Source organism: Callithrix jacchus, chromosome 19 (assembly GCF_049354715.1).
Source record: "Callithrix jacchus isolate 240 chromosome 19, calJac240_pri, whole genome shotgun sequence".
NCBI lineage: Eukaryota > Metazoa > Chordata > Mammalia > Primates > Cebidae > Callithrix > Callithrix jacchus.
In genome coordinates, this window is record NC_133520.1 from 40,900,971 (window position 1) to 40,923,185 (window position 22,215).

At 49.7% G+C, this 22,215-nt stretch overlaps 1 protein-coding gene across 10 annotated transcripts in view; it reads right to left on the bottom strand.

The window, feature by feature from the left end:
- KIF26B (kinesin family member 26B) overlaps positions 1-22,215 on the bottom strand; it is a 636,506-nt gene that overhangs the window by 393,490 nt on the left and 220,801 nt on the right. The window contains exon 1 of one of the 10 annotated variants that reach the window (XM_035280620.3): positions 9,587-9,741. The exons of the other annotated variants lie outside the window; for them this stretch is intronic. The gene's annotated coding sequence lies outside the window, so the exon portion shown is untranslated. Of the gene's footprint in view, positions 1-9,586; positions 9,742-22,215 lie in introns of those variants that run through there. 10 annotated transcript variants of the gene reach the window in all.

Genomic DNA, 22,215 nt, shown 5'->3' on the forward strand with positions numbered 1-22,215 from the left:
AGCAAAGCACCAGGCTTTCCAGTTTAACAAAGGTGGATTTTCAGTCTCTGGCCACTTTGGGGAAAGAAAAGGTAAGAAGTCATAGGGCATCAGCTGTGTTCAGGTGAGGAAGGCTAAAGGCATGGTGAATCGGAGGTGAATACGAAAAAGCAGGAAATACCTAAACCCCAGGACGCTTTAGAGGCTCTCCCAAGAGTGCTCACAGAGCTGCCGCCCATGTGCTTACAGAGAAGCGAGTCATTATTCCCGAGAGAACCTTTTCCTGCCAGTCCATCTGGTCGTCATTCCACGTGTGTGAAGAAAGGCAAAACAGCATGGCTTCCCAGAGCAGACCAAGGTCACTTCACCCTTCACCAAGTGGCCAGACCCATCATGCAGCAGCGAGTTGGAGGCACGCACACACCACGACCCCCGTCCAGCATGATGCCCCTAAACCCTACAAGCGGGTCTCTTTCATCCCTGGTGCAGTCCTTTCTCTAACGGCCCACTCACTCTGTGCACTCCTGTCTCCTTCCTCTCTCTTCTTTCTGAGAACAGCGGATGGTGCTTCTTTTTTTTTTGAGATGGAGTTTTGCTCCGTCACCCAGGCTGGAGTACAGTGGTGTGATCTCAGCTCACTGCAACCTCTGCCTCCCCGGTTCAAGCGATTCTCCTGCCTCAGCCTCCTGAGCAGCTGGGATTATAGGCGAGCACCACCACACCTGGCTCATTTTTGTGTTTTTAGTAGAGATGGGGTTTTACCATGTTGGTCAGGCTGGTCTCGAACTCCTGACCTCATGATCTGCCCACCCTGGCTTCCTAAAGTGCTGGGATTACAGGCGTGAGCCACTGCACCCTGCGGACGGTACTTCTTCTAGATGGCATCCGTGCAGCATAAAGCCCAGCAGCTCTGCAGAATGGGACAGCAATCCCTACATGGGACTCTTCTTTCCCTGCAGCTGCTGGTGAGCAGAGAATCCATCCTGACGACTTCCCAAGTCTCCTCCCTCCTAGTCCAGCTCCTTCAGCCTCTACCTCATTCAGATGACACAGATTCTCAGGCCAAGAAAACCAACCTCCTGGTGCATCACTTTTGGCACTAGAGTGCATATATGTGTGTGTGTGTGTCACACAGGTAAGCACCTGCAGGAGTCTCGGATGCCAGGCCAGGGGAGGACAAGGCAAAGCCAAAAAGGGGAAGTGGCACTCTGAGACTTAGACTGAGAGGACCGTGGAGGCAGCTGGGCCTCACCCAGACTGCAGGGCCCTCTGTGCTCCGCAATTCCTCAATTTTGCCATTATCTCTTCATTTTTAGCATAGAAGTGCCAGTTGGACCGCAGAATCCAGAGAGCAGATGGACAGTCTGAAGCCCCCAGAGACCATCAGGGCAAAAAGAAGTCAGAGAGCCCACTGGCGCTGGGTCTAAGTGATTTCAGCTGTCTCCTGCTTTCTTATGGATAACTGAAATCACAGGCCCAGCGGAACATGCTGGGCACTCCAGATTACATCCAATTCTTGCCCGACTTAAGGTCATGAGATCTGAGTTCAGATCCCAACTCTAACACCTAATACAGGTGTAGACTTGGTCCAGTTAGCTACCCTCTTTACCCTGGGGCCTCATCTATGAAAACGGACTGGCAGTAATACCTACTGTACAGGTTAGTAGCAGGCTGACATGAGAGCAGTCGCGGAAAATACTCGGTGGAGGGAGACACAGAGAAAATGCTCAAACTGTGTCACCGTTAGTAGAAGACAGACATACACCCTAAGCCGTCCTGCAGACTCACTCCTCATTCTTGGCGGTGTCTGTTCCTTTGTCTGCCCCGCGTCCATATTCCTCTCCAGGAGAGGCCCCTTCCCCTCTGCTGACCCTCCAGGGAGCCGGGGCCTGACCCCAGACGGAGGTCACTCTTCTGAAGGCCCCTGCAGGGCCACCTGCTCTCCGCCCTTCCTGCTTCTCACCTCCATGTTTTATGAGGAGGGACGGACTGATCGGAATTTCACTCTTTGCAGAAGACATCTGTTTTGAGGGCAGTAAAGACCCAGGTGGCACTGCTCTGAAGGCAAAGAAATGAGGGGCAATTACCTCGCCATTAATCAGCCAGGATACAAGGACTACTCAGAGGCAGTTCACACCAGGCAGTAACATTGTAACAACATTCCTGGGTGTTAGGAATGAGCGAACACAAATTAGGTTAGTAGGCACCTGTGAGATGGCTTGAAACACAGAGAGCGGATTTTAAAGCTGCAGGTAGAATGCAGGATGCTGACGGGAGTTACCACCATTTCCTCTGAAAACCGCAAACAGAGGCCATTGCTGTTCACACACATGCTGCTCCCTGCACCTTGCTGTATGGGTGACAGGAGACACTGATGTCCTGCTTCCTTCTAAGCCCCAGATAAACTGCCCACCCCAGCCCAGCTCACCTGACACCCACTCACAGAGACTGTTTTTTTTTGAGGCAGAGTCTCACTGTTGCCCAGGCTGGAGTGCAATGGCGCGGATCTCAGCTCACGGCAACCTCCGCTCCCGAGGTTCAAGCGATGCTCCTGCCTCCCCTCCTGAGTAGCTGGGATTACAGGTGTGCACCACCAAGCCTGGCTAATTTGTGTATTTTTAGTAGAGACAGGGTTTCACCATGTTGGCCAGTCTGGTCTTGAACTCCTGAGCCCAAGGGACCTGCCTGCCTCAGCTTCCCAAAGCTCTGGGATTACAGGTACGAGCCACCATACCCAGCCTGAGGAGAGGTTAAAGGTTAGGATCAAAAGATAGAAAATGGAGAGTTACAAGTGTGTGCATGCATGCATGTGTACATAAAAATGTAACATAAAATTTACCACTTTAATCTTCTTTTTTTTTTTTGAGATGGAATTTCACTCTGTCTCCCAGTCTGGAGTTCAGCGGTGCCACTCCTGACCTCATGATCCGCTCACCTTGGCCTCCCAAAGTGCTGGGATTACAGGCGTGAGCGCCTGACCACAACGACTTTTAAGTGTACAGGTCCATGGTATTAAATACAGTCACACTACTGCAGCCATCGCCACCACCCACCTCCAGAACGCTCTCCAGCTTCCCAGCTGAAGCTCCGCACCATTCACCACGAGCGGCCCATCCTCCCCAGCAGCCCCAGCAACCCCTTTCTACTTGGCCTAGTTTGCTCTGAACTTGACTGCTCCCGCTACCTCATGTAAGTGGAGTCATATGGCATCTGTGCTTCGGTGACTGGCTTTCTGATTTAGCATCGTCTTCAAGATGTATCCAGGCTGTAGCGTGTGTCCGAATTTCATTCCTTTTTAAAGCTGAAACGGGTTCCATCGTATGTATAGACACATCTTGTTCATCCATTCATACGGTGATGGACACTGGTGCTGTTTCTACCTTTCGGCTCTCGTGGCTAATGTGCTGTGCACACGGGTGTGTGACTTTCTGCTGGCTGTCCAGTGTTCCATCAATCCAGCTACAGTGACTGTTCTGCTCTTCTTTTGCATGCAGACTCTGATTTCTTCTTTCCCACCAGTCCTTAGATTACTGCTGCCCAAGAAATCCTTGGTGCCACCATGATGGCTTCGTGTTGGTACCCCACCCTACACTTTGCCTTCTTTCTGCCGGATTTGGAGAGACCCACATTGAAAATACACAGCGTCTCCAGGAGATGCTTCTGAGCACTACGCTTCCCTTCTGCACTTGCCTCAGCTCTGCCATCGACAGCAAAGCCAGTCCCCCTGTGCAAAGGAGAGGCAGCAAGATGACATAAAAGCCACAGATACTGCCGGGAGGGTGGCTCACACCTGTAATCCCAGAACTTTCGGAGGCCAAGGTGGGCAGATCACGAGGTCAGGCATTCGAGACCAGCCTGGCCAACATAGTGAAACACCATCTCTACTAAAAAATACAAAAATTAGCCGAGCATGGTGGCACATACCTGTAATCTCAGCTACTCGGGAGGCTGAGGCAGGAGAATCACTTGAACATGGGAAGTGGAGGCTATGGTGAGCTGAGACTGTGCCACTGGACTCCAGCCTGGGCACAGAGCGAGACTCCATCTAAAACAACAAAAGCCACAGATACCCTCCCAAAAAACAGAAACTCATAGGCCATGAAAGGAAGCCAGGTCACAAGGCAGGGAGCCCGCAAACCAGCCGGGACTCCTCACTGTCTCGTGCAAAGCACAACCCACGTGAGGGACTCCACCACCCAGTGTGAAAACCAGCAGGTCTAAGGCTTCCGGGAGACAACGCACAACACGCCAGCGGCGGGGGTGTTGGTACGTGGCAGGGGGAAAACCCAGACAAAGGTGGAGAGTGAACCCAAAGAGGGAGAGAAAGGTTAGATCAGACAAAAGCTCCCTCCCTAAAGAATTGGCCAGGGAAAAATAAAAAAGGAAAGGATGTGCTTACTTCAGGCATCTTACTTCTGGCATCTTTTCAGACGCAAATGCAGATCAGGGAGTGAACACTAATGAACTGGGAGAAGCCCACTCTGACCTGAGATGCTAAGCCACCTCTCACCTGCCCCTTGGGAGATGGCTGGGGGTTGTGCCATTTTTAATCATCTGCCTGAAGTTCAAAGAAAGGTTTTACCTCCACGCTCCTCCAACGCCAGCACACCAACGGCTTAGAAGACGGTGCCGTGGCAGGTTAACCCAGTTCGAAACCGTGGGCTTACTGCATTTCCTGATGAGGACTTTATTTTCATTTGTATATATGTATGTATTTATTCATTTTGAGTCAGAGTCTTGCTGTGTCACCAGGCTGGAGTGCAGCAGCGCGATCTCAGCTCCCTGCCACCTCCACCTCCCGGGTTCAGGTGATTCTCCTGCCTCAGCCTCCCAAGTAGCTGGGATTACAGCCACATGCCACCACAACCAGCTGATTTTTGTACTTAGAGACGGAGTTTCACCATGTTAGCCAAGCTAGTCTCGAACTCCTGACCTCAAGTGCTGGGATTACAGACCTGCGACACCACGCCCGGCCTCCTGATGAGGAAGACTTCAGACCAAACTAAACCTCACTTTTTAAAAATCCGTATGAACGAAGTATACTCTATCACATGGACGTTATCTTAGTACCACGCGCTATACAGTAACAGTACACAGTGAATATTGTGCAGGGGATACTGCTTCATCTACAGCCAGTCTCACAGCCCACCAGAGCTCCATGGAAAATAAAGTCCTTCCTCAGCAGCCACCATCCAGGACAGTCCCATTCTCCCCGGAAATCCCTTCTCACTTAGAGCTGAAGCGTCACAAAAGTGCCCGCCACAGGTAGCCCCCTACTTCAGGGTGGACGCCATGTTTTGGCAAATATGCTTACCTCACATTTCCGGCACCAATTTTCAGATCTGCGTTTCATTTAACGTCTTGGGTGATTGAGGGCTTTCCTTAAGAGCACCCTGATGTTGGGGCCTTTGGTTTACATATAAAGAAAGAGTTTCAGCTGCGTGCAGTGGCTCATGCCTGTAATCTCAGCACTTTGAGAGGCCGAGGCTGGTGGATCATGAGGTCAGGAGTTCGAGACCAGCCTGACCAACATGGTGAAACCCCATCTCTACTAAAAATAGAAAAATAAGCTGCGCGTGGTGGTGTGTGCCTGTAATCCCAGCCCCTCAGGAGGCTGAGCAGGAGAATCGCTTGAACCCAGGAGGTAGAGATTGCAATGAGCCAAGATTGCACCAATGCACTTTAGCCTGGGCAACAAAGTAAGACTCCATTTCAAGAAAAAAAAAAAGAAGAAAGAAAATGAGTGTCGGGGGCACTAGTTTTTTCTCAGTGTGTGCCCTGCCACTCCTCAAAGTTGGCTTGTAAAGCTCTTCTACTCCTGGTTCGGGACCCCCACAACTCGGCACGGTGGCGCTGGAAAGCCTCAGGTGCACACATGCATCCTCCTCAGCAAGAGCGTGACTCCAGGCTCTCTGTCACTCGCAGGGAATGAGGAGCCTGTGCCTCCAACAGCAGGCTCTGCTGTCATCCCAAGCCCTTCCTACCCTCGGTCCTATCTCGGACTCCCACCACCTCTGAACCATGGCTGCTTTCCGCTCTGAGGCTGCTCCTTCCTGGGTACCAGCATCTCAGAATCACGGTTTCTCCTCCCAGCTGTGCATTTGTCAGCGGGCTTCTCCAGCATCTCTAATCGCCCCTGTTTCTTATTACATGGGTTTTCTCTTTGCAGGGGCTTCCCCCTCCTCATTGGTGAGCATGCCTTTCTATTTTATTATTTATGTATTTCTTTTTTACATGGAGTCTGTTCCCCAGGCTGCAGTACAGTGGTGTGATCTCGGCTCAGTGAAACCTCTGCCTCCCGGGTTCAAGCAATTCTCATGCCTCAGCCTCCCCAGAAGCTGAGATTACAGGTGCCCACCACCATGCCCAGCTAATTTTTTGTATTTTTAGTAGAGACGGGGTTTCATCATATTGGCCAGGCTGGTCTCGAACTCCTGACCTCATGATCCGCCCGCCTTGGCCTCCCAAAGTGCTAGGATTACAGGTGTGAGCCACTGCACCCGGCCAAGCGTGCCTTTTTAAAAATCACTTAATGTGAAATCATTAAAAGAAGGAGTGAATACATCAGACCGCCTCTAACACCCCCACCCCCTCCCCCCGCCACGCCAGTTGTCCCTGCCGCTCTTCCTCACACATGCTGTGTGCCAGCCTGCCTGCCCATGCCATCTGCCTGGGATTCTCCATGAAGAATTTCACGAGGCCATGTGATTCCCTCACACACCCTACCCAAGAGTCTCAGCCCACACGCTCAGCAGCTCCTCTTGGCTAGGAGATGTCATCTCCCACTCCTGAATTTCCTCCTCTCCTCAGGCCAGCGCAGGTGGGCCTGCGCGCTAAAGCAGAGCATTCTACTTGGAACCTTGAGACCAGAGACTGGACTGTGTCTGCTCAGGTAACTCGGGCTCCTAATATTAAAATCCTTCTTGGGCCAGGCACAGTGGCTCACTCCTGTAATCCCTGCATTTCAAAAGGCCAAGGTGGGAGGATCGGTTGAGCCCAGAGGTTCAAGATCAGACTGGGCAACATAACAAGATCCTATCTCCACAAAAAACTTTAAAATTAGCCAGATGTGGCAGCATGCACCTGTGGTCCCAGCTACTTGGGAGGCTGAGGCAGGAGGATCACTTGAGCCCAGGACTTTGAGGCTACAGTGAGCCATGACTGTGCCACTGCATTTCAGCCTGCACAACAGAATGAGAACCTGTCTCTTAAAAAATAAAAATCCCAGCACTTTAAGAGGCTGAGGCGGGCAGATCACCAGGTCAAGAGATCAAAACCATCCTGGCCAACATGGTGAAACCCCGTGTCTACTAAAAATACAAAAATTAGCTGGGTGTGGCGGCAGATGCCTGTAATCTCAGCTACTTGGGAGGCTGAGGCAGGAGAATCACTTGAACCTGTGAGGTGGAGGTTGCAGTGAGCTGAGATGGCACCACTGCACTCCAGCCTGGTGACAGAGCATCTCAAATAAATAAATAAATAAATGTAAAAGATTTTTTTAAAAACAGCTTTTTTGTTCTTATTGATTGTATACATGTCACTCAACTGTTTATTTAACAACTAGCTAGTGTCTACCATGATATCATCCAGCAAACCTTCAAGGTACATGTGACAGAGCTGGGAGCCTGGGAGGGGTGGGGCAGGAGAGTGGAAGTGAATGGTGACTGAGTGAATGTGTGTGAGGGGGGTCATGGCAGCCTCCAGCCATTGAGCCACCTGAAAAGGAGGAAGCGGGGGTCTGGGCCTTGTCCTTCCGCACATGGAGGGTTGGGCTGCACTTCCAGAATCTCCCCAGCTACAGCTCGTTCCTGGGGCTTCATCTGTCTGTGGTTCAAGTCCAAGGAGAGACGGTGGGAATGAGTGTGGCGCTCCAGAGCCGCAGGCGGGAATGCCAGGGTGTCCATGGAAATCCACTCTGCCCTTCCCATTGAGGCACTGATAAGGGCCACGGCCCTCTGACTTGTGTTAGTGGCAGGTGGTGGGCAGACAGCCCTGAAAAGCAGATGCCTCCCTGAGGCCTGGCAGTTCCGGAATTAGAATGCGGCCCAATCCTGAGACCAAGTCAACAAGCAATAACCGATCCCAACTGGAAAACACACTTTGGAAATATTCTCTAGGGACCAGGGGCCGCCTCTTATCCTGTTCCCACCTCCAGAAAAGGGAAAATTCAGCAATGGCGAAAGCCGCCCAAACACGCGGCGGCTTTGAGAGCCTGCCCATTCAGCTGGCGTTGTCTAGCAATCTCCAGATGCCCTCATTTCAATCCACAATTTCATGCCTTTTGCACAGAACTACAAAATGACAGAAAATTAGAGAAAATTACCATCTAATAGGTTATAATATACTAATAGGAACACACAATGCATCGCAGAATGCGCACAGACGTATGAATCGCCACAGACACGTCTCGCGGCGTGGATGAATGGACTCTCCGGCCGACTCCCAGGGTCACTGCTCCCCTCTGTCTCCACGAGTTCTCAATGAGTGACAACTGGGGCTGCCTCAAACCCCGTGTCCCTCCTTGTCAGAGAATGGCCCTGCCAGGGTGGAGAGCAGGCCCTGTGACCAGGATGGTGGTCACAGTGCCAACATGAGTGTCGTGCCCTTTCCTGCTCAGGGGCGTGAGTCCTTTGTAAGCCAGCTACACGGGCATCACATTCCCAGGTCTTTGCTAGAAGGAGCCTAGTGCCAGCCTGTGGCCACGGCGCAGCTGGCCCCGCGAGGAGGTAAGCAAACCATACCACACCGCAGCGTGCACGAAGGCAGGCGACGCTTACTGCAAACACACAGGCACTCAGTTTAGCTCTCTGCTCGACAACTAAAATAAAATGAATACAAGGTATTCAAAAGAGAAAGTCTTACAAAGTGAAATGGCAACTACCAACTCCTTCGATATCTTGGCCTATATCAGAGCTATATGTTTATGACTCTGAGTAAATAGATGGAAGCAGACTGCAGGCTAGAAGGAACCCTTAGTCCCAGCCTAGTCCCTATTTTCACAAATGTTAGGCCTTGCCCCCCCCCCGCCCCGCCACCCCACAAAGATAAGTGATTCCCCCACAATGACATGCTCCAAATGACACAGGAGGCTCAGGCACGCCCGGCTCCCAGCCTGGGTCTCTCTCCTGCCCTCTCCTCAGCCAAAGGCAGAAACACAGCCCCATCAGCAAAGCGGCTCTTGCCGAGCCCCTGCCCACCCTCGCCTGTCACTCTCTTGACAGGCTGTGGCAGGACTCAGATAGTCCCCTCTCTGCCATTCTTCCCTTAGAGCTGGCTACATGTTGACTGGCATGTCTAGGAGAAAGACATTCCTTCAATTCCAGCTCAGACCATTCTTGTTTTCTGGAAGTCACAGGTTCCCGAGGTCTAATAAAGCTCATTTTGCCACTAAAAATATTACCTTCATAAAAACATAAATGCTCTCTTTTCCCATTGATCTAATGTCTTAAGGCATTAGAAAATACATTTCATGGGGGAAAAAGAGCTAAAAATATGTCCATGTGTTGCAGTCATTTTAGAAAAAAAGCCATCAGAGGCTGGACTCTTTCCTTCTCAGTGCTGTAACACAGGTCTTGACTCTTCCGGGGTGACAGAGCCCTGGACCTACCTGGTACGTAGGAAGCGTTCAGCACATGGGAACTGTCGTAATTATGAAAACAAGACCCTCTCTCAGCACACGGTATCGGGGAGTCAGGACTCATGGATCCAGATCAAGAGCTGTCGCTGCAGCCTCTGACAGATGTCCAATCCTAGAGAGGTTTCACTAGCTCAAGGTCTGGGGAGAGGAGAGTACAAAACGCAGGGGAGGAAAGCAAATGAGAAAGAAAAACAACTCAATCGATGCAATAACCGGATGGGACAAGTAAGGCTTGTGCCTTTTATCCTGCATGCTCTGATCATCTAAAATGGTAGCACTACATAAAGAAAGCCTTTTCCATTCAAACCCTCAAATCTGTTTAATTTCCTATGAGGCATAAGTAAGGGGCAAATAGGCCAGGCTCATGCTTGTAATCCCGGCATTTTGGGAGGCTGAGGCAGGTGGATCACCTGAGGTCTGGAGTTCGATACCAGCCTGACCAACATGGAGGAACCCCATTTCTACTAAAAAGGCAAGAAAAATTAGCCAGGTGTGGTGGCACGTGCCTCTAATTCCAGCTACTTGGGAGGCTGAGGCAGGAGAATCGCTTGAACCCGGGAGTTGGAGGCTGCAGTGAGCCAAGATCATGCCATTCCACTCAGCCTGGGCAACAGAGCGAAACTCCATCTCAAATGAAAAAGAAAAGTAAGGGGGAAATGAAGAAAGAAATCATAATGGTCCTAACCAGAGACTGAATCACCGTAAAGCTGAAGGGAGCTGGAGATTCAAGGCTCCTCAGCTGCCTGGGTCCCCTCCGAGGCCACGGGAGGGGTCCCAGCAACGTGTATACATGGCCATCTGCATTCCATTTCCTAAAGAAGGTGCCCCAGGTCGTAAAACGCTTAGGTCCTTTTACAAAATGGTTCCAACGCTGCCGAGCCCGGAATCGTGTTTTCACTTCTTCAGATTGTAAGGAGCAGAAAAAGAAAAGAGAGAAATGAAAAACACACACTGTCAGTGACAGGAAAGAGAGGACTGCGAGATGGACGTGAAGGCAGGAAGAAGGGTTCCTGCTGAGCCCTTGGCCTCGTGGGGTCTGACCCTTGATGTGCACACGGTGAGACTGGACAGATCTGATGACGGGCACATCGCCTCCCGTTTCTATAATGTTTCACAGTCATAACGAAATACATGAATTTTTTTTGTTTTGTTTCTGAGACAGTGTCTCACTTGGTCGCCAGGATGGACTGCAGTGGCACCATCCCAGCTCACTGCAACCTCCACCTCCCGGGTTCAAGCAATTCTCCTGTCTCAGCTTCCCCAGTAGCTGGGACTACAGGCGCCCGCCACCATGCCCAGCTAATTTTGGTATTTTCAGTAGAGACGGGTTTCACCACGTTGGCCAGGATGGTCTTGATCTCCTGACCTCGTGATCCGCCTGCCTCGGCCTCCCAAAGTGCTGGGATTACAGGCGTGAGCCACCGCGCCCAGCCCGATACATGAATTTTTTAAATCCTGGGTATGATTCTTAGGAACACCGGAATGCCTGCTAAGCGCACAGAAACCAGAAGCTTGTCCTCATGAATTTGCTTCTGAGAGAGGCAGGCATCACAGAGGAGGCCAGGCGTCTCCTGCTCTTTACAAGCTGCTGCTCCTTGTCCCAAGCCCACCACCAGAGCCTTGGCACACATTTGAACTTTCCTTGGCTCTCTGTAGAAGTCAACATTTCTGAGCATTATAAGGCCACAGAAATGAAAAGAGACAGTGGTTTGGAAGCTGTGCCTGGCGGTCCTGGAGCAACCCAGCAGCTGCTGGCATTGCAGTCTCCAGGCAGAGGACAGGGGGCCTATTCAGGTGGGAAGAAATAAAGCCACTTCCCTGAATTTGTGGGAGGCTGAACAAATGCACCATGGTCTGGAAATGCCATTGCTTTGCTCAGTAACCCTAAAGAACCCACCTAGTAAATCATGTTCATGATATTTCTGCTGGAAGATTCTGACAGCTTCTTTCTTTCTGAACAGAACACCTTGTGACAACAAAAAGGAGGTGAGGAGACGAGCAGTGGCTGCCCGATGGCCTTTCGTGTGCGTTTGGAAAGCGTCAGTTAGACTGTGTGAACGTGCACTGTGAAGACGTACCTTCCTTTAGGAAAATCACAGGCGCTCGGATCCTGTTAGGCAGGTCTCGTCCCCGCTGTGGCGTCGTTACCATCTGCGGAGAGGGAGAGGTGTCCTGGGCCCCTGCCCATCGCCCTGCATCAAATCCAGCTGACGATGACGGTGCCGCTTTCACGTTCCCCATGGCCTCCCGAGTACTCTCTCCATTTAGCAGTGAGCGAGGGTGCACATTTAGCCTCGCATGGAGTAGGGGAGGCGAAGGACAAGCCTGCAACGGTTCTAATCACAACCGCCGGCACCACCAATATCCCCCACAGTGTGCCCGGCACACCAACGCCGTGTCGGGACTCACCGGATTGAACTGACATTCCTATTCCTAGAATCAGAAGGATGGATGTGGAGATGAGAAAATTCTTGTTCAAAGTTTAAGTTACACTCTCCAGCTCTATGGCCATTATCCGCCAGTAGCATAGACACATACCCATGAACATTTCCTCTAAATCAGCTACCTTGACTCGCTCCAGCAGGTCTGAACAGGGCTGTGCAAGCTCCAAACCCTGGTGCCTGCCATTCCTTATTTGGAAACCCTCCTGCCCCTCTCCACTGGCTTCCTCTCCTTCGCTGTCTTCTTTCTCCCTTATCTATTCAGGAAATTCTCAAGTTTTTAGCCAATCGGGTCAAGCATAGAATGTGAGGTCCCGTTCTGGCCAATGGAAACTGGACGCAGCAGTAGGGCGACTGCATCAGTCATGAACGTTACAAATGTCCCTGTCTCCTCTGTTCAGGGCTGCTCTGGTGGCGAGACTGCTGGCGAGGTGCAGGAAGTAAACCAGCCCTGCTGGGTGATCCATTGTTGCCATGTGGATTCTTCCTGACGTTATCAACCCATTTCCAGCAGTGAAGGAAAGGGATTCTTAAGCCTGTCTTTATGAATTCTCTGAGGACAAAGTGGCATGCCGTGGAATAAGGTGGGTTTGTTTTTCTTTTTGAAACAGTCTCGCTCTGTCACTCAGGCTGGAGTACAGTGGTGTAATCACAGCTCACTGCAACCTCTACCTCCTGGGTTCAAGCAATTCTCCTGCCTCAGCCTCCTGAGTAGCTGGGATTACTGGTGCCTGCCACCATGCCCAGCTAATTTTTGTCTTTTTAGTAGAGACAGGGTTTCACCATCTCTAGTGAAGATCTCTAGTTTGAGACCAGTTAGCCAGGCTGGTCTCAAACTCCTGACCTTGTGGTCCACTCACCTCAGCCTCCCAAAGTGCTGGGATTACAGGCATGAGCCACCGTATTCCGCCAAAGTTGGTTTTAAGCTAATGCCAACAAGTGAGGCTGGTCATGGTGAAAGGAAGAGCTTACCCTCCACCAGACTGCAGGTTCCTACCCCCAAATTGTAATGACTTCCAACCTAAAACTCATGGTTTTGTCATAAAAAAGTACTCTAACCACATATTTTAAAACATAAATGCTTCAAAAAAACCTCTACCCATGTTGGCTACATCTTAAACAGCAGAGGTGTGTACGTTTACAGATGATGTGATTCTGATTTATTATTTTTTTTTTTTGAGATGGAGTTCTTGTTGCCCAGGCTAGAGTGCAATGGCGTGATCTCAGCTCACTGCAACCTCTGCCTCCCAGGTTCAAGGGATTCTCCTGCCTCAGGCATGTAATCCCATCCACACCCAGCTAATTTTTTTTGTATTTTTTTTTTTTTTAATAGAGACGGGGTTTCTCCATGTTAGTCAGGCTGGTCTTGAACTCCTGACCTCGTGATCCACCTGCCTCGGCCTCCCAAGGTGCTGAGATTACAAGCCTGTGCCACCATGCCTAGCCAATATCATTTTCTCTCTTTTTTTGAGGCAAGGTCTCACTTTGTCACCCAGACTACAGTGCAATGGCATGATCTCAGCTCACTGCAATGTCCACCTCCCAAGTTCCAGCAATTCTCCACCTCAGCCTCCTGAGTAGCTGGGATTGCAGGTGTACCCCACCATGGCTGTCTAATTTTTGTATTTTTAGTAGAGACGGGGTTTCACCATGTTGGCCAGGCTGGTCACGAACTCCTGACCTCAAGTGATCCACCTGCCTCAGCATCCCAAAGTGTTGGGATTACACGTATGAGCCATCAGGCCCAGCCCTCATTTTCTTTAGGAACAGGGTATCCTGGGTTGTCCTGCTGTGTTAACAAGCTTGCCATAGCTCAGCAGCCACGTGCCTGAGGACGGCCACGTTTCATGCCTGGCCCTGCGGTTGGAATCTCAGGACTGGAGGCTCCAGAGGCAGTGCAGGGCACCAAAGCAGCAGGGGTCTCAAAGGAAGCAAGATCTACAAACGGCCTGGGCACAAAGCTAAGAAGAAACAGTAACAGGAAGAAGAAGGAATCTCAGCCGACAGCACTCCGCTTCATCTGATTCTCCAGAGCCGCTGTAATCCTGCAGTACAAAAACAGTCTCTGCAGAGGCATTTCCATGAATTTCATATGAAATATGGAAGGAATTCTTCTTCCTACAGCTAGGACACCTCAAATTTCCATGAGAAGAAAAATCTCTCTCTTGAAGATCATATGCCCTAAACAATATGTTCTGATTTTATTTTTTTTTCCAGCAACCCTGTCCACCATAGGGAAACCATTCCAGGTCTGAAAACATACTTCCTGCTCAGCCTAAGCTGTGCGGAACCCACATCATCTCCACCTCCAACCACCAATGGCAGGGCCCACCCACCCCCACCTCCAATCACCCAAAGCTCTGGTGTGTGATGTTCCCCTCCCTGTGTCCACGTGGTCTCATTGTTCAACTCCCACTCATGAGAGAGAACATGTGGTGTTTGGTTTTCTGTTCCTGTGTTAGTTTGCTGAGAATGATGGCTTTCAGCTTCATCCATGTTCCATAAAAAAGGAACTCATCCTTTTTTATGGCTGCATAGTATTCCATAGTGTATATGTGCCACATTTTCTTTATCTAGTCTATCAATGATGGGCATTTGGGTTGGTTCTGAGATCTCAACGGACTTTCTTGGTTCCTCTCACAGTCTACCTCCACCTCCAACCACCCATGGCAGGACCACAGCAATTCCACCTCCAGCTCCACCACCTGCTTCCCCTCTTTAGTCCTCTACAGCTGGAAGTCCTTGAGGACACACAGGAGGAGCTAGGTAAATGCTTTTGAGTGGATGAGCAAATCAACAGATGGGTCGAATATTTAACACACTGATGACTGCATGAACAGATGGTACCTTTGAGAGGGGGTCTTTTTAGAGCCTTTCTTAACTAGCAAATTGAAGCAGCATTTTCAGGTGGATTGAAGGGCACTGTTCTGAAGAGAACCTTCCTTAGAAATCCAATCCGACATGCAAATGTGTGGCTCAGTAAAAGACACTGCTCGGTCTTCCAGCAAGGGAGACCTTTCTCAAAAGGCTGATCTTAATTTTGTTCAGTGAATTTCCTGCAGCTTTTCCAAACATGCTCACAATTTGGTTACAAAGGCTGTGGACATTGTGACCTTCGTCTACTATAAAGTTCTTTTTCCTGCATTTCAGAAACTTGGTAATTGTATCACGTTTCAGGAACCCTAACCTCTCTCAACCACACTTAGAAAATGAAGGCAAGAATATCCCCCTTCGGAGGCTGCCAAAAGGATCAGATGAGGTGATGTCTGCAAAAGAGCTTTGTAAACCTGTGAGACACAAAATACACCGTCACAACCACACACATCCACAGGCATCTACACACATATACGTGTGAACATTTAAGGTAATGGAGATATTTATATACAAGCTATAGAACAGAAATATTAATGGCATAATGCTTTTAGTCTAGAAGCGCACCTGAAGTCCAACACAAAATTCTCAATATGTATAACGTCATTCATCCTAAGTCACAGCTAAGTATCAATATGACTGTCCACGTGTTACCAACAGGACAAGGGAGCTGAAAAGAAATCAAGGGACTTACCCAGGGTCACCCAAATGTAGTATCAGCAAGAGACTTGGGAGCAAAGTGGAGAAACGCTGATTCATGAGCCAGAGCCGCTTTCTACTAGACTGTGCTGCCACCTAACTCACAAGGTTACCACCACCCACGTTTTACTCCATCCGCACTGGAAGACCAAGTATTCACCATCAATGAATCATTCATTATCTGATCCTCGGTTATCTTTTTAACATGGGATACTTGTTAAAAAGCGAGAAGGGTTTTCAGATGCTTATGATCCTTCGATTTTTTGTCACTCTTTAATAATTATAAATAACCACTACGCAAGCAACAGAAAACACAATAATTATTTTATTTTAAAACAGGGTTTTATTCTTTGTTGCCCAGGCTGGGAGGCGGTGGCACAATCTCTGCTCACTACAACCTCCGCCTCCAGGTTCAAACAATTCTCCTGTCTCAGCCTCCTGAGTAGCTGTGATTACAGGTGCCCACCAGCACACCCGGCTGATTTTTTGTTTGTTTGTTTTTTAAGTAGAGACAGGGTTTCACCATGCTGGCCAGGCTGGTCTCGAACTCCTGCCCTCAGTTGATCTGCCCACCTAGGCCTCCCAAAATGCTGGGATTATGGGCATGAGCCACTGCACCTGGCCGGAAACACACTAATTTTTAAATGTGCCATATAAATGGCTTCAGTGGTTAACCATCAGTTACTAGATGCATTATACGTTCTCCTGTCCATTATAGTGCTGACTAGAGTACAGTCCCTTCTGCCAACCAATGTTAGTATTCATTTCTTCAATCGCACACACAAAAATTCTTTGTTGTTGTTGTTGAGACGGAGTTTCGCTCTTGTTACCCAGGCTGGAGTGCAATGGCGCGATCTCGGCTCACTGCACCCTCCGCCTCCTGGGTTCAGGCAATTCTCCTGCCTCAGCCTCCTGAGTAGCTGGGATTACAGGCACGCACCACCGTGCCCAGCTAATTTTTTGTATTTTTAGTAGAGATGGGTTTTCACCATGTTGACCAGGATGGTCTTGATCTCTTGACCTCGTGATCCACCTGCCTTGGCCTCCCAAAGTGCTGGGATTACAGGCTTGAGCCACCGCGCCTGGCCACAAAAATTCTTGTCTGCTGATCTATAGGACATGTGTCTGAGCTGTTCTATTCCAGGATTTGGGGTGAAAGGGAGAGGAGATCTAAAGGTACTTTCCTTTTTCTGTGTGATTTTTGATTGATTTATTAAAGTTGTGGGATACATGTGCAGAACATGCTGGTTTGTTACACAGGTATACACGTGCCATGGTGGCTTGCAGCACCCATCAACCCGTTACCTAAGTTTTAAGCCATGCATGCATTAGGTATTTCTCCGAAGGTTCTCCCTCCCCTAATCCCCCAACCCCACAACAGACCCCAGTGTGTGATGTTCCCCTCCCTGTGTCCATGTGTTCTCATTATTCAACTCCCACTTATCAGTGAGAACATGCAGTGTTTGCTCTTCTGTTCTTGTGTCAGTTTGCTGAGCATGATGGTTTCTAGCTTCATCCATGTCCCTGCAAAGGACATGAACTCATCCTTTTTCATGGCCGCATAGTATTCCATGGTGTATATGTGCCACCTTTTCTTTACCCAGTCTATCATTGATGGGCATTTGGGTTAGTTCTGAGATCCCAACATACTTTCTTGGCTCCTCTCACAGTCTCTCGTACCCACAGGGGCCCTGCCAGCTTCCAGGAGTTAAAGGTGAGCTCCAAAGTGATGCTACTTTGTATGGGAATCAAGTCCACCGCCTTGGCTACAACAGTGAAGGCTCCTGGGCTGAATGGATGAGCTAATTGGCATGGTTTGTCCCTTCCAGCCTCCGTTTTAGGGCACTGGCCAATCACGGCTCAATCAGCGGCCTCTCGAATGAGAATGAGGAAGCCCCAGTGGATACTGTGTGTTCTCCTAATGGTCTTTGCTTGGGCAAGCTGTTTCCTTCTTCAAAGCTTCAGTGTTCTCCGTCGCAATGGAGACAATTAGCTCCTGATAATCATCATTTACAAAAGCCTATCATGGTTAGGCTACACTAGAACTGAAGTGAGTTTTGCTGATTTTCCTCAGAGAAACAAAATTCTTGGTAGATGACAACCATCAGGTTTGTTATATTAAGCAAGGACATGCCACCACGAAGTGAATCTATTGACCACGTTCTAAACAATGGTAAGAATAGGCCAGCTGGGCACGATAGCACACACCTGTAAGCCCAACACGGTGGGAGGCCCGGGCAGGCAGATCACGTGGTCAGGAGTTCAAGACCAGCCTGGCCAACATGGTGAAACCCCATCTCTACAAAAGATACAAAAAAAAAAAAAAAAAAAAAAAAAAGCCAGGTGGCACACGCCTGTAGTTGCAGCTACTCAGGAGGTTGAGGCGGGATAATCGCTTGAACCCGGGAGGCGGAGATTGCAGTGAGCCGAGACTGCGCCACTGCACTCTAGCCTGGGCAACAGGGTGAGGCTCCATCTCAAAAAAAAAAGTAGGCCTAGGAGACGGTGATAAACAGAGACGCTTCTTTAAGCACATATCTTCATGAAAATGTTTTAACTTAAATGGAAAGATACCCAGTGAATTTTCATTGTTACTGATAAAACCAATGAACGAAACGCATTAAGGCTTGACATGGTGATAAAGGCACAGTACACGGTTACTGCTATCTGACATTCCAGAAAAGGCACAACTCTGCAGACAGAAAAACACCACTGGCGGCCAGGGATTCGGGTGGATGGCAGGAAGGGTGAACAGAGAACAGGAGATATTTTACGGCAGTGAAACCATATGATACTGCAATGGTGGATACCTGTTTCTTCCTCACTACTCAGAACCCCTTTGTGACAGCAAAAATGAAGTCAAAAGATGAACTGTCACTGCTTTATGGCCTTTGGTTTACATTTGAGAAACAGGCCAGGTGCAGTGGCTCACGCCTGTAATCCCAGCACATTGGCATCAGGCCAGATCACCTGACGTCAGGAGTTTGAGACCAGCCTGACCAATACGGTGAAACCCCTCTCTACTAAAAATACAAAACTCAGCCAGGAGTGGTGGCAAGTCCTGTTGTCCCAGCTACTCAGGAAGCTGAGACAGAAGGATGGCTTGAACCTGGGAGACAGAGGTTGCAGTTAACCGAGATCGCACCATCGTACTCCAGCCTGGGTGACAAAGTGAGACTGTCTCAAAAAAAAAAAAAAAAAAGTAACACTGACTGCAAGTGCACGAAATGTGCTCTGTGACAAAAAACACAGCCCACTTTGCGGAAATCACCGTGCATCACGATCTCTGGGCCGTGATTCATTTGTCAAAACTCACACAACACATAAGACAAAGATGAACCCTGAGGTAGGCTATAAACTGTAGGTAACATTAATGTATTCACATTGGTTCATCTGCTGAAACAATGGAGCACACTGAGGCAAGACGTGAATAACGGGAAGTTGAGGGGAAGGAGAGGCGGCACAAGGGGGTTCCAGACGTTCCACTCACTTTTGTTCCTACTAGCAGAAATTACTTTATAAAACTCTATTATTATTTTTTTTTTTTTGAGACGGAGTGTCGCTCTTGTTACCCCGGCTGGAGTGCAATGGCGCAATCTCGGCTCACCACAACCTCCGCCTCCTGGGTTCAGGCAATTCTCCTGCCTCAGCCTCCCGAGTAGCTGGGACTACAGGCACGCGCCACCACGCCCAGCTAATTTTTTGTAATTTCTAGTAGAGACGGGGTTTCACCATGTTGACCAGGATGGTCTCGATCTGTCGACCTCGTGATCCACCCGCCTCGGCCTCCCAAAGTGCTGGGATTACAGGCTTGAGTCACCGCGCCCGGCCAAAACTCTATTATTTTAAAAAATAAGGTAGTAAAGGGATTTCCAGGAAGTGGCTGTCGATCAGGACTCAGAAATCCTGGGGTCCTGCCTGCCTGCGTCTGCACTGAACATGCTGTCCAGGTGCAAAAGTCACACTGCTATTCTGAGCACTGACTGTGTGGGGTGCATGTCACACTGCTGCTCTGAGCACTGACTGTGCGTGGGTACATGTCACACTGCTGCTCTGAGCACTGACTGTGCGTGGGTACATGTCACACTGCTGCTCTGAGCACTGACTGTGCGTGGGTACGTCACACTGCTGCTCTGAGCACTGACTGTGTGTGGGTACATGTCACACTGCTGCTCTGAGCACTGACTGTGCGTGGGTACATGTCACACTGCTGCTCTGAGCACTGACTGTGCGTGGGTACATGTCACACTGCTGCTCTGAGCACTGACTGTGCGTGGGTACATGTCACACCGCTGCTCTGAGCACTGACTGTGCGTGGGTACATGTCACACCGCTGCTCTGAGCACTGACTGTGCGTGGGGTGCATGTCACACTGCTGCTCTGAGCACTGACTGTGCGTGGGTACATGTCACACTGCTGCTCTGAGCACTGACTGTGCGTGGGTACATGTCACACTGCTGCTCTGAGCACTGACTGTGCGTGGGTACATGTCACACTGCTGCTCTGAGCACTGACTGTGCGTGGGGTGCATGTCACACTGCTGCTCTGAGCACTGACTGTGCATGGGTACATGTCACACTGCTGCTCTGAGCACTGACTGTGCGTGGGTACATGTCACACTGCTGCTCTGAGCACTGACTGTGCGTGGGTACATGTCACACTGCTGCTCTGAGCACTGACTGTGTGTGGGTACATGTCACACTGCTGCTCTGAGCACTGACTGTGCGTGGGTACATGTCACACTGCTGCTCTGAGCACTGACTGTGCGTGGGTACGTCACACTGCTGCTCTGAGCACTGACTGTGCGTGGGTACATGTCACACTGCTTCTCTGAGCACTGACTGTGCGTGGGGTGCATGTCACACTGCTGCTCTGAGCATTGACTGTGCGTGGGTACATGTCACACTGCTGCTCTGAGCACTGACTGTGCGTGGGGTGCATGTCACACTGCTGCTCTGAGCACTGACTGTGCGTGGGTACATGTCACACTGCTGCTCTGAGCACTGACTGTGCGTGGGTACATGTCACACTGCTGCTCTGAGCACTGACTGTGCGTGGGTACGTCACACTGCTGCTCTGAGCACTGACTGTGCGTGGGTACATGTCACACTGCTTCTCTGAGCACTGACTGTGCGTGGGGTGCATGTCACACTGCTGCTCTGAGCACTGACTGTGCGTGGGGTGCATGTCACACTGCTGCTCTGAGCACTGACTGTGCGTGGGGTGCATGTCACACTGCTGCTCTGAGCACTGACTGTGCGTGGGTACATGTCACACTGCTGTTCTGAGCACTGACTGTGTGTGGGGTACATGTCACACTGCTGCTCTGAGCACTGACTGTGCGTGGGTACATGTCACACTGCTGCTCTGAGCACTGACTGTGCATGGGTACATGTCACACTGCTGCTCTGAGCACTGACTGTGTGTGGGGATACATGTCACACTGCTGCTCTGAGCACTGACTGTGTGTGGGGATACATGTCACACTGCTTCTCTGAGCACTGACTGTGCGTGGGTACATGTCACACTGCTGCTCTGAGCACTGACTGTGTGTGGGGTACACGTCACACTGCTGCTCTGAACCCCCAGTCTCTTATCTGGAACAAATCAGAACAACAGTAGCTGGTTGACCTCTCAGGGCTGACCATCATAACGGCCAAATAAAATAGTATATATAGAACACTTCGGGCCAGGCGCGGTGGCTCAAGCCTGTAATCCCAGCAATTTGGGAGGCTGAGGCGGGTGGGTCACGAGGTCAAGAGATCGAGACCATCCTGGTCAACATGACGAAACCCCGTCTCTACTAAAGATACAAAAAATTAGCTGGACGTGGTGGCGCGTGCCTGTAATCCCAGCTACTCAGGAGGCTGAGGCAGGAGAATTGCCTGAACCCAGGAGGCGGAGGTTGTGGTGAGCCGAGATCGCGCCATTGCACTCCAGCCTGGTTAACAAGAGCGAAACTCCGTCTCAAAAAAAAAAGAACACTTCGTTAACAGTAACATTCTAAATGAATTTAATTTGCAATTATTTCTAAAGACACAATGTTCTCTCATTGTTATGAAATGTTTTTTAGATTGGTAGAAACAAACAGATTTTCCAAAGAAAATAGTAATAGTAGACAAAATGATGACACCGATTCTGTGTTTTCATGCTCTCAATTCATTCCCACCTACAGGAGTCACAGCTAAGCTACAACAGAGAAATATCATAGACTCAAAAATCTCATCTTCAAAATGCTTCCCCCTTCACATCATCTCAAAGCTACAGGGCTACATTTTCACATACAGTCTCTTCTTCTCCAACCTGACTTAGAAACTGCCCAGAGACCTGCTAAATAGTGCATCCCAGTATCAAAGGTATTCACATGAAACCTCCCTGGGAAATGACCTACAATTTTCATCAAGCTTCTTCTCTAGTAATTAATGGAGACATTTTTCCAAGAAGGACAGAGATGGTACAAGACGCGCACACACGTGGACAAAGCCTGGAGATCACGGAATGGTTAAAAACATTTAATCAGTGTTTCATTTTGATTTTTAAAAAAGCCACTTAGCATAGTACTTCGCCAAGCATGAAAGATGTAAGAAT